Consider the following 17,513-nt stretch of genomic DNA (forward strand, 5'->3'; position numbering starts at 1 on the left):
CCCAATTCATACAAATGCTGACCGAGGTGCAAAATTAAATCCCTAAATAAGTCTAGCTCAGGCTGTGTTTTATTCTGCAGGCTATAATGGGAGGCAGGTGAGCACTGCAGCTTCCAGACCTCAGCCATGTGATTACAGTGCAGAAATATCCAGCATTGCATGAGGCTGCTGAACAGGAACACTCCTCTCACAGGCCAGGAATGACTTGTTGCTGTTTATGCTTGGGAAACAGCCATTCCAGCTTGGAACCATAATGAAGAGAAAGGGAACTGCAGAGCTGCCTTTGTTTTGGAAGCAGTGTGTTCGTGGTCTGTACTGCAGCAGGATACATCAGGATTGGAGTAGGTCTGAGCTGCCTCAAGGCATGGGGAAAAATAAAAAATGTCATCAATAAGCAGGTGTTTGACTTCCAAATGCTGGATGCTGTGTCAGAGTCTAACTCTAGCAAAGGTTTCGGACTGAAATATTGGGGGTTTTTTGCAAGATAATGTGAACTTGAAGGAACTGGTGGTGAATTTGTGTTCAGCTTGTTGACTTGTCTAGGAGAACAAAGGAAACACTAAACTCATCCCTTTGTTAGTACTTTTGTCCACACCCCAAAGAAACAGGAGTTATGTGGAATGCTGAAATGTCTTGCTTTGACATCTTAGAAATTAAATTCTAAATTTCCTCTATGTTTGTTTTTAAAGGGCTGTTTCTTTGTAAATTGAGCACAGGCTGACCTAAGAGATAAGTGAGAAATATCAAACCATGCATTGGGATCAAAAGCTTTCATGTAACTCAAAATTATTTTTGCTTTCCCTCCTCCCAGTTTTGTGTTTTCAGTTTCTCTGGAAGAATGTACTCTTTTCAGGTCAACCTGCAGAGCAAATTCTGCTGGCCTCTCTTCCTCCTGTTGTTTCCTATTGAAACAGCTAAATGAAAATGAAAAATATACCCATCTGCAGCACAGAAACTTACCTTGTACACACAAAATCCCCCATTCAGGTGCAACAGGGACCACAAGTGAAGTCCTCTCTGGCAGACTGCAGCATTGTGATGCCGTGGTCTGGTCCTTTACTTGCCAGTATCTGCAAACTGAGAGACGTGGGCTCTTCCTGCTGGAACTTGCTCCCTGCCCCTGCCCTGTGAGCATTTCTCATGCTTGCTTTCCTTGTGGGGTCCCATGCAAGGGTGAGGTAGAGCCTGTAGCTGGAAAACATCAGTGGAATTGATGTTATGGCAATTACAGCCAAGGAAAGCCATCTTGGGTGGAGTGAGCTGCTCAAGTGGTGGAAGAAGAAGCTGGTTCATGATCCAGAGGTAAGCTGATGGGAGGTTTGGGGACATTTTGTGTCTAGCTCAGGGGCACATCTCTGCTTGTGGCACGGATGCTTGGGATCTGTTCTGGTTTCAGCTGGGATAGAATCAGTTTTCTTCCTAATGGAGGGTACAGTGCCATGTTTTGGATTTAGTATGAGAATAATGTTGATAACACACTGATGTTAGTAGTTGCTGAGCAGTGCTTGCACTAAGTCAAGGACTTTTCAGTTTCTCATGCACGAGAAGCTGGGGGCCCGAACTGGCCAAAGGGATGTTCCATACCAAAGGATGTCACGCTCAGTATATAAACTGCAGAGAGCTGGCTGGCAGGGGTCAATCACCAGCAGATAGTGAACAATTGTATTGGGAATTTTTCCTATTATTACTATTTTTTAAAAGAAAAAATTATTTCAGTTATTAGACTGGCCTTAACTCACAGATTTTGCCCTTTTCTGATTCTTCTCCCCATCCCACTGGGGAGGCTGGGGGGAGAGAGTGGGAGCTTACTACTCAGTTGTTGGCTGGGGCTAAACTACAGCAGGTTACCAATTTGCCCACAAAACCCCAAGCTCAGGAGAGCCAGGGTGAGCCATGCATCAGGGGAAGCGCAGAGAGCTCAGTCTGAGCTCTGAGAAGCAGGCTGGCATCTCTGGAGATGCCTCAGTGCCTTGGGGAACCTGCAGGCTGAATTGGATGACAGGCTCTGAGCCTTTGCTGGTTGTTACAGACACCAGACCTGTACAGAAAGCTCTCTCAGCTCTTTCTGGGTGACTCAACAAGCTGAGTCCCCATGATTCCAACCAGCACCCACGAGCTGGGCTGCTGAGAGACAGGAGCCAGCCAGGCTGCTGCTGGATGCTCTGCTGCCTTCCTCCTGCACAGCACGGGCCCCGATCCTCCCGATCCTACTGATCCTGCAGGCCAGACTGGGAGGTCTGCCCGCGTTTTTCAGAAAGGATGATTACATCTGCAAAGCACCCGGCAGCGCTTTGGGATGAAGAGTGTTATGTAAGTGTAAGATAAGGTTATTTATAGAGCCAGGTTTTATCCAAAATGGAATTAACTTGTGTTCCTGAAGCCTCTGCTGTCAAAGACAAATTGGAATTTGTCCACTAGCTTCTAGTGAATTGCATTCAAATTGTTTTTCTCTGTTCATCCCAAAGTTTAGGAATGTTTTATTTACAAATTATACACCTCAGAAAGTGAGGAAATCTCTTTTCCATCAGCTGTGAGGTGACCATGTAAGCCTGGGCAGTGGCCATGGAAGCCTGGGCCATAGTCGAGCTTTGCAATCACATTCTCTGTGACACTGAAGTACCATAAACCAGGAGAGGAAGGCAGAGTTTGAGCTGGATTAAACAACAAAACCACAAACAACTGTCCTAGGCACAATATTTTGCCTGCATTAAACACTATCTGTAGCAATCCATGAGCTGCAGGAGGGTATCCAGCTTACATCCCAGTTGGAGGTGGCACTAGTTCAGTGGGTTAATGTTTGTGCTCCTGCAGAACTGCAGACCCCATGACCTTTTAAAATCATTCATTATTAACTTAGAGAACTTTACTTGCTCTTTTGAAATATTAGAATCAAATCCTTCATATCTGTACTTTTTACAAGCCATGAAAATGCAAATTTCTGGCATGCCTGCTGAAATCCATGCTAACAGGTGTTAGGAATATTGTTTTATGAGGTACAACACCTTGCATAGGTTAGTTTGTGGAGTTCATCTGCTGCCCCTCACTTGTCATAGTATCTAGCATGAAATTCCACACATGCCTTTTATTTAGGAAAGAACACAAAAGTATGTTATCTTATTCCTCTGGAATTTTCCACAGTTATTTAGCATGTTAGTTTAAGCATAATTGGTTAGTGGGCTCTTGAAATCTATATCTTAGCTGTACTTATTTACATCAGGCTAAAAGTAGTTCATTTCAGTTGAGGTAAATGTGAAGCATTAGATTGCAAATGTACCTAATCCATCTCTCCTCCCCCATGACTAGAAATCCTGTGGTTAAAATAACACAGCCTCTATTCAGAGCACAAACTTAGAGCTGCGAGCAGGAGCAGGGTTGGGATTTAAACAACTCTCAGCAGATGAGTCTGTTCAAGGGTCTTTCTCGGGTTTGTTTTTCATCCTACTTTTGATCCATGAGAGGAAGCCAGGCTCTCTCCTCTGGGCAAGCAAGGTAAAGATTTTCTGCATTCTGTATACGGTTGCATGTGCTTGTAAAGGAGCTTATAAACATGATTGCAAAAAGGCTGTTGCAAAAGCAATTGTAAAAATGTTACTGTTATAGAGCAAGAAGTGTTTGGTAAATGGCTTCACAATCTTGAAATGTTAGTCTGGTCTTCTGGCTATTTCCACACGACAGTGAAAGATTGAAATGATAAATCTTGCACAGAGAAGCAAGGAGCAGTGATTCTCCATCACACATCAGAGAAGCTGAGCATGTAGGAAATAGCAAACCTGGGTACTACTGTGATCTAGCCAGACTACAGCAGAACTGGCATTTTGCTCACTGCCAGCTATAGTCCCTCCTGGGTTTGTCCAGCTGCTGTAATCCCATTTGGGAGGCTGAGGCTGTGCTGGAGGATGGCACTGAGTCTGTTTACTGAGTAAATGCTAATGCTGCTCCAGCGTGACTCTTACAGTACCGGCGGAACCATGCTTTCAGGAATGTTTGGATGTGGCGTGCCAGATAATTAACTGCCTTTCTTTGCTCTTACTGCTTTCCAAGTCACAGGGGATGTAGAAAAGTATCATCTTTTCTTGAATCCTTATTTTATTTGAAATCCAGGAAACAAGCCTGATGTCTGTGCTAATGCCCATGGAACTGTACTCCCAGTGCCAGAGTCTGTTAACTCTCCCAGCCCTGTGCTTTTTATCACAGGGGATCCTGAGTACCACATCAGTCCTCCTGCCCCACCATGTTCAAATGCAGAGGGTGGCACTGCTGGGGGGAATATGGAAACACCGTTACTCACATTTTTGCTTAATTTAAAATAATGCTGCCCCTCCCTGCCCCTAGGCATAGGACAGTATGATGGCGTTGTGGGGGCACTCACACTGTCCTATCGGGGTAGCACAAACAAATGCTGCTCCAGGTGCTACCTTTCCACTACTGGAGAGAGCCTAGTTTTGCACTCAGGGATGCTCACTTTCCCCTTTCTCTGCTTTCCACTCCTTTTTCCCTTCCCTGAGCAAGACGGGCTGGTTTCACACTGTCCTGTGTGCAGTCACTGGCCACCCTGGTCCCCACTGTCCCACAGCCATGCCACTCCCTATGGCAGCATGCTCTCCACTCCTGCTCGGCCAGAGGCAAGAGGAGGACCCTGCATGCCAGGTCCTCTCAGCACAGAGCTGCCAAGCTGTGGGGAAGATTTTTGACTGGAAAAGGTGCCCTCATCCCTTGAGCCAACAATGCTGCTTTGTCCTGGGCAAGAAATGAAGCTTTATCACTTGTGTGCCCGGCTCAGGGAGGGACAAGCAGGGCTACAAGGAATACAAACACACCACTTTTCCTGATTCTCTGAGCACACCACGGCAGAGAGGCAGCTCAGAGGAGAGAGAACATGTGCAAAACAAAGAAATGCGGTCAGGCAGGAACTATAAAATTCCAATATAGAAAGTGGAGCTGATGTCATTTTAACATCCTAAGCAGTGCCAAGAATTCTAAGCTCCGTATCAAGATTCAGTGCAAAACCTCCACAAAACTCACAACTTGTTCTTGTGGAAAAATTAACTTTTATGGAAAATATGCATGGGAACATGCCAGAGGAGTGTGTTGTTTTATTTCTTTTATTAATTTTGAATACATTAGTTCAGAGAGCAATCCCATTTTAGCATCAGCTGCCTCTATCCAAGAAGCCGAAGCCCTCATACACAGCTCACAAATACTGGAGGCGAGGGAGCTGTGTTTTTCTGTGTGATCAGCTGTTAAATGGAAAGAGCTGTTCGAGTAGGAAGGGGTGTGGGAAGGCTCAGTGGGATGACTGACTTAAAGCTTTTTTCCTGGTGACATATCTGAATCGTGATCAGATGCACCTGAATGGAGCAGCATCATCAGCTATTATAATTCTGAGTGCGTCAGAGGTGGGATTGCGTGCAGCTCCTGTGATAAAGGTTACTCATCTCTGTCCTGCTATAGGACCGCCTTCGCTGTTGTTTGTAACTTTGTCAGACTTGAAAAGTTTAGATTGAGCTCTTCCAACTTGATTGTCTGCCTTGGGATACGTTCTTTTCTGGAAAATTTCAGCCAAAACTGTGCAGCCAGTTTTGTCCATTCCAAGAATGAGCATAGGGAAAAAGGAATTGTTGTCCAACTGGAAAAAAAAGAAAGGAAGAAACAGGAGGGGGGAACCTGGTGATCCTTTTTTTTGGATAGTTCTTATCCCTCTGTGCTCTGGAGTTGAGATCTGAAATTTGGCAGCTTTCTGTTAGGAATGTGATTTTTTTTTTAAACTTTGTAAATCTCCTCCAATTTGGCTTAGTGATAGCCTTTGAAGGGAGAAAATAGCAACTTCTTAGGGATGTGCTAAGGCTGAGCAGTCAAAATCTGCTGAGATTCCTTCCCACATGAGTGAGCTCAGCCCAGCATCCCAGCAGCTCCCAGTGCTGACCCCAATGTTCCTGTGCAGTCAGTGCTACCAAGCTCCTGCAGATCCTTGTTCTTCCCCACAGCACGACAAGGACCTGGGTCCTCTCTCTGCAATCCGAGAGTCATCCCAGCTCAAGGAGCGAATGAAGATGGGCTCTTCATGTAATGCTGCTCAGGGCAGAGTTGATGGTCAGTGGAAAGGCAGGCAGGGAGCAACACTTTGATTCTTTCATGTCACAGCCTGGTGGCAGACAGGGACCCAGGCAGTGCAGGGCTAAGCAAAGACCTGGTACTCAGATGCTAAAGGTGGGGGGTTGCATGGGAATGGGATGAAGAGTACATGGCACATATAAGGAGTCAGGGGGCTTGGGAGCAGGTTGGGAAGGTGTGTGTCAAGGTGTGAGCCATAGGGAGAGTCCAGGCATGCCAGAGCTTGATATGAAACCTCAGCTGCCCCATCCTTGGTCCCTTTTTGAGAATATGATTGCTACCTCAGCATTGGCTTCAGTGCCACTCTCCCTGCAGGGTCTTCTGTGCCAGGTCTTGCTGAGGCTCTCCCCAGTCTGCAGCCAGTGGCTGTGGGGTGCCCCACTGCCTGCATGTGCCATAAGACCCTGCTCCTCATGTCTGCTACTGGGATGGGAGTTGGTGGGAGCTCTGCCTCCGGAATGTCCAGTATGCCTGATGTCTGTTGGTCACCCCCTGGGGACAGCTGGGATGAGTGACCAATATCCTGATTAAATAGTGCCTGGTGCAGTCAAGCTGTTGCTTACATGCCTGTCTCTGTTTCCATTTTATTAAAATGCCTAAAGAACCACCACCCTTGACAGAAGTACTAGAAGAACCCAGGTACTACAGGGAAATGTGTCATTGTTGTTCCAAGTTTTGGGAAAATCAGTCATTTTTATTGAGAAGAACTTGGGAATAAAATAAAGCCTAGGACTACACTGAACTCTAAGGGAAAAAACCAAAATTCTATAGAATACCTCCAGTGAAAAAAATCCATCCAGTACCATGGGATAAAGCTGAAACCGCTGGCAAAATATTGTGTGTTCATCTAATTAACAATTGTACCATAGCACAAAGGAGGCCTAATTCTTCTAATCCATCTCTTGCCTCATGGATTTTTCAGTCATAGCAGTATTCTTACAGCCTATTTTTGTATGCAATGCATATGCAACATTGGAGACAGATGGTGAAATTTCAGTGCTCATTGTGACGTGATTTCCACATCAAAAGGTAGGGAGCTGCAGTCTGCTTGTTTCCACTCCTGCTGGAGTGGCAGGGAAAGGTGGCTTATTTCACTTCTTTTATGACTATAGACTATGGAGCAGCCTGGACATCCCCTCCTTCCACAGACACAGGCAGTGAAGTTTCGTCATCTTCATCAGCTTCTGGGAGCCCCATGCACACTTCAGGACCCAGCTCTGTGAGACTGTGTAGAAACAAAGAACAGAAGGACAGGAACTGTGAGAACATTGTGGTAAGATCAGAGCTGCCTACAGCCAGCTACGGAGGGGGAAGGAACCCTAAGAAGCTGTGAGACATTGTTGGCCAGTGCTGCTGGCAGTGCTTGCTGCACACTAACAGCCTTGCCTTAGTCAAGGATGACACAACCAGGAATTATAATCAGGGATTTGCAGGAGAACTGAAACAGAAAAGGAAAAGGAGTGGTGGATACTTATGGGCTTCTGTTCCAAGGGTCAAGGTAGAAAATGGATGCCCCTAAAGTATTATGCTGAATAAGTATGGATGAGTGGAGTACAGACTGACAGTTGAAGGGCCAGAGATACTTATTGGGAATGTCCTTGTGGAAGCTGTCACAAAATAAATAAATCCAGGAGGATGTTGCTCTTACAACTTTGACGAGATGATTACAAGTAGGGAGCAGCACCATGAATGAAGCAGTCAAGTCTGTGCGTAAGGTTTCTTGCACAGATCTAAAAGAGCTGCTGCCTTCTCATCTGCCACCCCAGCTGGTCCAGCCAGCTCCTTGCACTGCACACAGCCCAGGGCAAGAGTCAGGTCACCTCATGAGTGCTAACCCAAACCTTCACTGCTTGATGAATTGTTTGACCTACTTGAGGCTCAGACTCCACTCAGAGAATCCCATACTCTTCCTACAGTTTTGGTCTGAATTAAACCAGTATGTACATCATGACTAGTTCAAGAATCACAACACTGTGCCTTGGGACTTTGCCTCTGCTGGAAACTAAAGTACATGCAATTAATTCTGTGGTTCCTCAATGAATAAAATGGGGCTTTTGTGTAATACTATTACTCATTTGTTTCCAATTAGTCATGAATCATGAATTGTTTTGTCTCAGAAATTAATGCTTTTTTTTCCCAAATCATCAGTTTTTACCTACTTTGCATACCCCGACTTGGCTCACACAGATTGTGTCAGCCAAGTCTTCTGTCCTGATCCATGCCAGAATCTTGGGTTCCTGAATATAATTGTAGAGTAAGATTGAGGTCTTCAGATCCTGTGGCTTGAGAGAATCAAATTGATCCAAGACCTGAGAGAAGGTTGCTACTTTCCTGCAATTGCATTTCAAATGTAAATATGTCTTCATTTTATTCTGCTGTGCAGTGTTAGGGTGAAACATTAAAAAATCCTCATTTCTGATAAGTCAAAAAGGCCTTACCTTTTTCAAAAGAAGGAGGCTAGCACAGAGTGAGGAAATGGCATTTCAGCCTTTTGCAGTGGTGAATTTGGGAAACCCGCAACCAGACATAAATTCACGTTTCCCACGGTGAGACAAATGTTGTGATTCCCCCGCATCCTTTTTGTATCAATTAATTTATAAGACCCTTGTGAATCCCATAATCCAAGTCTATGTATGAGACTTACGACACACAAAGGTTCCTAACAACCCCAAACACATGGAGCACTTTTAACTGCTTATGACCTTTCAGTATTTTTTCACGTTTATTTAGATGTCTTGCCCCTCAGCAGTGAACTTCTTTTCTCTTCTTTTCTGCTACTACCAGATGGGTGTTTATGCCCTTGGCATTGTCTCCTGGAGAGCAGACAGCAGCTCCTTGTATCCCACCACAGAAGGTGGCTCCAGCTCTGTAGCCACCAAGCACAATAAACTCTCACCCGGGCTGCCATCCCTGACCCTCAACCAAATCAAAAAGGGGTGTAAAGCAAACCCACATTGCAATGTGCAATTGCATGGCTGCGACTGTGTGTCCATCAGAGACTGGCCAACACATGGGATAGGGCATGCACAACCAGCCATACCCCCCTTTTCCCCTTCTCCTCAGGCACACGGTGCTGCTGCTGCTGTTGGGAGGCAGCAACCTGTGGAGTTAAACCTTGCACTTCCATCCCCAGCCACCTCATCAGGCAAAATGACAATGGGGCTTGCAGAGTGGCTTTCTTGCACTGTGCATCCACTGGCTAGCACTGCCAGGGTTTGCACCTCTGCTACACCTTGGCACGAGGCAGAAATTCCCTTGTCAATAACTTCCTCAGAAAACAGAATCAAACAAAATGATGCTATCCACCCCCGACACCTTTGCTCATAATGGATTGTTTTGGCCTCTTGCATATGTGTAATCAAATGCTGCTGCTTTTCACATGCAGCTCACTGTGTTTAAATTGAGAGGAATCTTGCTTAAATATTTATTTAAACAATAACATGTTTAAATAAATACATGTTATTTGTAAATTTCTGTACAAAATTAACCCCAAACACTATTTTAAAAGTTTAATTAAACTGGTTTTCTGCGTGAGCACAGTGCTGTGGGCCAGCACCTCCTATCAGGGCTGAAGATCCTGCAGCTCTGAAAGCCAGTTCCTGCTCCACAGGACATATGGACCCAGCCCTCAAATTTTTCCAGCAGCTCCCAGATTTGCAGAGCAGAGTTTTAGAAGTCATATTGGTTTTGCTCCAGGAGACCAAAAATCCTGTAACTTCCAGGAACAGGCTCCTTTCCTGGATGCAGGAAATCTGCTCTGAGAGCTGTCTCTTCCTACTCATACCCACACACTATGGCTGAGGCTGGAAACACGGCAATGCCAACCCTATGCTGCTCACAACTGCTGGGGAGCATGAGGAAGCTGAGGCTGCTGATATTTTTCAATAGTATTTAAATTATAACTTCATAACCTGCAGTTCTGGGAATTTCTGAGCAAAAGACCCTAAAAATACATAAACCACACAACATACTCTCTACTATTTGGCTGGAGTCTGCAAATCTAAGAAGGACTCGCTATCCCAAATAAAAATATTTTGTTGTTATATGTAAAAGAGAGGATTCAAACTCTTAATTTAGCAGGCCATTTTTTTTTTTTTGCATTTAACTTTTGTTAAAGGTGGACTTACACAGAAGTGTAGGTAGTATTAAAGTTATCTCTTAAAAATTTTGCACTAGGTTAGCAATGTTGAAGTGGAGAAGAGCTACAGCCCTTCTTCTGCACTTCTTATTCTACATTCTTCCAGCATCTTGATGAATCAGTTATTGGCTAAATCTTCATAGTCAACATGGATTTGGGTGGAAATTGAATTACTCACCAGCTAAAGTAAGTAAGTACAAGGAAGATAATTCATTATGCCGCTCCTTAGCTATAATTGAGGCTCATCTCCTCTATTGAGGCATGTGTGGGTTTAATCATAGAGCTGAACTGGGGAGAAATACCAAAGCTTCTCTGAATAATTTTTATTCTTGCCCTAGTTCTTTATCATTAATTACATCAAGACATATCTCCAAGGAGACAAAGAATGGTGCCATCAGCCTGCTGCCGCTTAGGTCCCCCCAAAGCCTTCACTTGTTTTGCTAAGTGCAATATGTCTTTGGATGATCCCTTGGGAGGAAGAGGCAGGCTGCATTTTGCTTGAGATCCTTCTTGTTCTGAGTGCAGATTTCAACAGACCAAATAAAAAGATACGGCCTTTTTAGTGCTAACACTAGAGGTGAAACTGGGAGATCAATCAGCCTTTTCTCAGCTGAAGATGAGTGCAGAAACAGTTTTGAACATCAGGAGGGTATTGAGCATTACTTTCCTCCCATGGTGAATGCAATATGTGGAATGTGTGCTTCAGACATCCTTTCCTTTTTCCAGTCTGAATGGGAAAGACCTCCTTGTACTTTTCTCTCCATTAGGCAAGACCATGGTCAGCAACATAGATGAAGTATCACAGTTCAATAATTTCAAATCAATACTTCATTACTTGTCTCTGTTCAGAGGAAGCACATCTTTCTCTCCATGGGTACATAGAGCTTTTATCCAGCTCTCAACCACTCAGACATCTTGTGTCAGTTTTAGGGTTAATTTCCCCCTTTTAGTTTCCTGCCATTATTTCCTCACAGCACCTTGAGTCGACCTTTGACAGTGAATGTGTCTGAAATAGGATTTCCAGAATAAAGGGGGTTTTAATTTTTTTTTGCCTGGACCAGTCAATATGAACAGCTACTTGATAGCTAGAAAGGATTTTTTTCCCTCTCCTTACAAACTTTTGCCCTTCAGCTCTTTCATAGCCACTGGGCCTGGCAGTTCCACTTCAGGGGATTGTCTGAGAATCATGCCTTTGTCCACAATCAGGTCAGAAACTAAAATTACAGACAATTTTAGGGAACTGTATGGTCCTGAAACTTTTGTTTCAGACATGTCCAGGTTGCTTAACTCCAGAAATGAAACACTTTGATGGTTCAGAACTGAAACAACTTGTTTCTAGTTTGAACTGAATGAAAGCCTCTGACTTCCTCTCAGTTTGATGTTATGCTGTGCCCTCTCTATTGTGCTGTGGCGTCTCATGAGGGCTCCTGCTTGCCCATAGCTGTGTCTGACCAGCTGAGCTGCACACACGCTAACTCATAGCAATCACACTCCTGTGTCACTCCACTGGAGATGAGAATACCCCTTTCACCAATTTTCTCATGATCATACACACCTCTAATGGAAGGCATTCACCCAGAAAAGAGACTTTGGAAACGTGAGCCAAAGGACTGCAGCAGAATCTTGTCTCGTCCTGGAAGCCCCTGGGAGACTCTGAAAAAAAGCAAGACTGAGGAAACCAACTATGTAACATGGCCTGAAGCTGTGCCAAAAGAAGCAAGCCCACTTATTTCACTTTACTCTTGCAAGGACTGGAGCTGCCTCCTGGACACGGTTATACTCACTTCCCAACTTTCACCCTCCTAGATCTGGAGAAGCAGAACAGCAGCATCTGTTCTGGCTGTCCTACCCACAAAACCAGCTGTTTCCTTCTGCCCAGTGAGTGCTGGAGGGTTGGGGACAACCTAGGCATGGGGCAAAAGCAGAACCAGGAACTGTGACCACTGTACCAGGCACGCCTGCAAAGGTCTCAGATGTTTGCATGGCCAACCTCTGCTCTGGTTTAATTCAGCCCTGTTTGTGTGGCTTTGTGAGCACTGAAGCAGCAAGAGTCCCAGCGCTTAACTACTGTTATTTATTAGGTAGGCTACTGCCCAGTCCTGAGCATGAACTCTCCAAACTGAAGCCCAGTATATACAGTCCATCTCGCCTCTCTCCAAACAGCATCCAGCATCAATCACAGCACTGTAAATTGTTTACACAAAACTGCAGACATCATAACTTATTAAATAACTCTCTTGTCGGTCAGATAAGTAAATATTTCGAAACTCTGTGAACATCATGGCAAGCTGGAACTGCCCAGACCAGCTCCAAATGGATCCAAGTTAACAGGGGACCATATTTGCCTTGCCTTTGATGTCCCTGCTCCAAATTGGGCTGAGAAGGGATCTGAAAACAAGCCTCCCTAAGGGAAGCTTATGCAGTTTTAAAGATGCTCAACCTTCTGTAGAGATAACAGGAAGAAGAATATGGAAAGAGTTTGTAAAGAAACTATCTTTCTGAAGCAGTAAATTTGAACCTGTGGGACTCAGACCTTCCCCCTCCTTCTCCATGTCCTCCTCTTTAAACCCAAACAAATTAAATGGATGCCAAAAAGTCTCTGCTGCAGAAGGGGTTGAGGGTTGATTCCTTGGGCCGTAGCTGGAGATTGCAGGGGGAATTTCTCTCGTTGTTGGTGGAATGGATGGTGGCAGCACCTTCACACGACCACCTCTTCTTGCAGGCAGCCATCCCAGGAGCTTTGGCTGTCAGAAGGGGAATGGTTTTGGCATTGACTCCCACAGTTCCATTGCCTGCCCATGGTAAGTCTCCAAGCTTTTGAAAACAGACCACGGCTATCTGCTGCTATCGGAGTAACTCGGAAACATGTTGCTTTATGAGATATTTGTTTTCAATAATTTCCAACAATTATTTGGGATCTTTTTCCTTTCGAGTTCACTGAGTTGTACCAGTTCACCTCCTTTTCAAAGGGTTTGTGTTATATGCAGGAATGTGGAGTTGAAAGGACCTGAATTTTTGCAACAGGAATTTGTTTTGGAAGCAAGCGAGTTGGAAGGAGAGGAAACGGGCAGCCCACCAAGAGCTTCGGCAGGATTATCCCACCCTTTCAGCAAGCTACAGCCAGGGCAACTCATGAGCTGGGGTTGAGCCTGCTTCTAGTGGGGGTAGGGACAGACAAACTGCTCTTACCAGCAGTTTAATACAGCACAGAATCCAGTCATGTCTCTTGAAACCTCATCTGAAAATCCCCCTCAGGCACAGACCTCACTGATGTGAATCATAGAATCATAGAATATCCTGAGTTGGAAGGAGCCCCCAAAGATCATGGAGCCCAACTGTGGCAGTCACTATGATGTAGGAAAGCTTCAGCTGGGTGAAGCTGGCTCTAGCTGCTGCTGTTGGGTCACTGAGGTGCTGAGAGGGGAACTCATCTGCACAGCGCCCTGCCAAAGGCCAGGCACACAGTCCATTATCAGATGAAAACTCATGGACCTGAGGCTAACCTGGTGCTGAATCGATGACTCAGCTGTGTGTTTGGCATTTACTTGTTTGGTGCCTGACTGGCACCTCCTGGCCTGCATTTTCTCTAACAAGATTTTAATTCTTAGTCTTTTGAGATACTTCAACACCTCCCGTTGCTGGTGCATCTGGGTAGTTTTCTTAAAATATATGTTTCCTTGCAGTGTGTGTTATCACTTAACATCAGAGGCATGTGTGAGGCTGTCCATGTTTGCAAAAACTCAGGGGTTTCATCCCAGGGCTAAACCAAATGCTGCCAACACAGCACAGTGCAGACATAAATAAAACATAGATTGTAGAGACCAACTGTCAGTGGTTCTCAGCTCCTCAAATATCCATTTCTGTTTGTGCACAACCATACTTACTGGCACTCCTGCCTCAATATATTCAGTATAAACATATGATTGATTGAGAAAACAGGTTAAGAAAAAGAAGAAAAAAAAAAAGAGAGTAATTTCTTACACAAGTAGGTGCATGTGGAGGGGAGATGGAAAAAGGGTGCAGAGGTAACACTGACCTGGTGGCATACAGGGCAGCATGAAATGCTGTCAATACAGTCAATATGTTCATGTCCCACAGATGCAGAGAGGTTTCACACATTGGAATAAATGTTTCCTAATTCCTAGACACACATGATAGAAAAGAACAGCATGCAGAAGGAAACACGTTCTCGTAACCTGCCAGAAAGAAAGGTGTTATTTTTCAAAAGAGAGCTGGAGACACTCCAGCTCTGGATTCATATCCAGCTCTAGCCTCCAGCCACAAATACAAACCTGCACTAATGCAGACACTCTTGTGGGCTGTGTGCCACACAGAGCTGTGTGGCAATGCTTACGTGGCCGTCACTGAGTGAGGTGTCCCAGTGTGCTGGATGTACCTGTGGGCATTACAGGAGGAATACCCTCCCACACCTGGAGCCCCGAGGCCCTGGGACTCACTCACTCTGCAGGACCCCACAGTTCCCACAGCCCATCTCAGCTCTGTCCCTTCCCCTCTGCTGGGGCAATGGGTGATCCATCTGTTCCATCAAACTCTGCCAGCCCTGGGTACATACCCTGCTGTCTTCTGAGGAGGTGATGTGTTGGTAACGCTGCTGCTCGAGCCTTTGCTGTAAGGTGAAGGTACTGTGCAGCAGGCTCTGTGTTAGTGTTCCTACTGACCAGCACCTACAACAGGAAGTTTGCAGTGGAGGTAAATTTGCCCTTAAATAAGTGCATTTCTTTTCCTATCTCCATTGCAACATGTCACTGTTTTTTTCAACCATTAGTGATTTTTTCCCCTCTCTCCTCACATTGTGTCTGATTTCTGTGTCATGAGGGGGAGTATTGTCAGATCGCATTCTCATGATGGGAGAGGCAGAAAATCCGTTCTGTATATCATGTGACCTTGGCTTGCAACTCCACAAAGGATTTTTTCAAGCCCTGCTCATTATCTCGTTTTATACTTTAAAGAAAAGCGAAAATGCTGGTGACAAATGGCCTTGTTTATCACATTTAATTGACTGACTATTCTTTTAAGCCTCTGAAACACACTTTGGGCCAAAGCACTGGAAAAAGAACATGCCATTTACCCTGGTCTGCTGCCAGGTCACATTAAAAAATGTTCAGGAGGTGTTTTCTAGATCAGTACACAGAGCAGGAGTAAGGGTGTGCACTCTCACCACAGTACACTTCCCTTCTGGTTTCTAGCAGCCATGACACTGTCATCCCTTTCACAAGCAAGCAACAGAAATGAGCAGAAATGAAAATTTCGAGTGAAACTGTTGTGGGAAGGGTGGAGCCACTAAAAAGTTGTATGTGAAAGGTGTCAGTACTTCCTTGCTAAGGGAGTGCCTAGAATGGGACTGTGGGGGTCTCCCTTCATCCCAGAACTAATAACAGAACTAACCAACATTTTCAGTGACAGCTTAGGCAATGTGAAAATTAGTAATATGCTTGCAGCAGCTATGGCAGGTGTTGTGCTGATTGCAGCTTGCCAGAATGACAATTAGAGAAAGGGATTGAAAAGCTCAAAGATGCAGTTTGGGAGGGATGACTTTCCCCAGTGTCCCCGAGACAGGCTGGCACTGTGGGGTGCCCCAAAGGCCCACGGGTTGTGATGGGTCATGGGCTGCCCATAATGTGTACCTATAATGTCATACTGTTGCAAACAAAACCCCAAACATCACTGTAAACTACACAGATAGAAATACAGCCTGTAAGACATCTCTCTTCCCTCAGTTCAGCTCCCCTTGCTAGTGTGAGACTTCACCTAAAGATTATTCTTATGGAAGGAGATGGTATTCCTCAAAAAGGTGTATACAGGTATGTGCAGGACAGTAGGCAAAATAAACTGGGTTTGACTGAAGAACAGAAATCTAAAGAGAGAAAAAAATGCTTTCAAGCACATAAAGGGCTGATCAACAAGAAAATTAATAAACTGGTCTCCTGTCCTTGCTGTAGATATCAGCCACATGCTAAAATTTCAGTCAGGGTGTGGACTGGGTCTGGCTGGGAGGGAGTTAAGAAAGACTTAACACAAATTTAAGGAATGTTTTTATTAGTTAGTGTAGTAAAACACTGAAATACTTAGTCTCAGGAGACTGTGGAAGTTCTGTTATTAAAGGTTCTTCAGAACAGGTTATCCAGACATCTGTAAGGATTCACCTAGGCATGGGATGGAATGATGGACTGGAGCCAGCCTGAGTCCCTGGGGACACTTTGCATGAAATTTTCATCACATTAATGTGAACACAAGACTCTTCTTACAGAGTACTAAAGACACCACCCTGGTTTTTCACAAATCCCTCCTAAAAGGTTTCAGTCTCTATTGAGCTTGTCTCCAGTTTGGAGATGGAAATGTTTTGACTCCTTTCCCCAACCCACTCTGAGACAAAGGGGCCAATGAACCCCAGAGTCACAGAAATCTTCTCTCCCCTCCTGTTCTCTGCTGGCCTGGGACCCCTGAGATGGAAAGAGCAGGGGAAGGACCCTTGTTCCAAGGGCACTGGAGTCTCGTGCCCTGGGAGAGCCATTCCCACATTCCTGCTCCTTCCCACGGCAGCACACACGGGATACCCCCAAGCCCAGTGCCACCCCCATAGCTGCTCACCCCCGAGGACACCAAGGGCCTTCACAGCCCCAGACCAGCCCCACTGACCACTGAGGGACCCAGCATTGCATCCTAAGTAAAAGATTGACACAAATCCCACTGTCCTGATTAGCCACCCATCTAATCCCCGTGATGTCAGCGGGGTTTTGCCTGGCAGGATTTGGCCCATGGCCAAAGAGCTCTGGGTTTCATAGTCCTGGCTCTGGCTGCTGGTGGCAGGAGGAGGCTGCAGGTGTGAACCTGCAGGAGGAGCCTGAGCTGGTGTTTTAGATACCCAGCAAAATTTACTGCCAAGTTTTGTTCATCTTTGTGGGAAAGGTGTTTCATGAAGAATGCAAAAAAATCCTACCGTGCAGTTCCTCTGTAACTACACAGCATATATATATTTATATATGGGTAGAGGTTTGATTATATCTATGTGTGTAAATATATACATAAATATAGATAGATATAGATAGTAATTATACTGTTTTCATGTTTCTTACAAGCAGTTTCAGGGGTTAAGACAAGATGCATGTGTGGTGGGGGGAGGAAAGGAAGAGATGGAAGGAGAGGAAACTGCTATTGTACACAGCAGCTCTTTTCTTACCCCCATTTTTTACACTGATGGAATGCACCCAGTGACTGTTTCTACTATTTAAGGAAAAAGGTTCCT

At 45.1% G+C, this 17,513-nt stretch overlaps 1 protein-coding gene across 2 annotated transcripts in view; it reads left to right on the forward strand.

Annotated features, from left to right (window-relative positions):
• The first annotated feature begins 3,322 nt into the window (after positions 1-3,322).
• The window catches only part of JCAD (junctional cadherin 5 associated), a 60,244-nt gene continuing 46,053 nt past the window's right edge, over positions 3,323-17,513 (forward strand). Inside the window, exons 1-2 of one of the 2 annotated variants that reach the window (XM_068172566.1) lie at positions 3,323-3,489; positions 12,972-13,050. The gene's annotated coding sequence lies outside the window, so the exon portion shown is untranslated. The remainder of the gene's footprint in view (positions 3,490-12,971; positions 13,051-17,513) is intronic. The other variant, XM_068172538.1, reaches the window with a different exon arrangement.

The sequence above is a fragment of the Anomalospiza imberbis genome, chromosome 1 (genome assembly GCF_031753505.1).
Source record: "Anomalospiza imberbis isolate Cuckoo-Finch-1a 21T00152 chromosome 1, ASM3175350v1, whole genome shotgun sequence".
In the NCBI taxonomy this organism is placed as follows: domain Eukaryota; kingdom Metazoa; phylum Chordata; class Aves; order Passeriformes; family Viduidae; genus Anomalospiza; species Anomalospiza imberbis.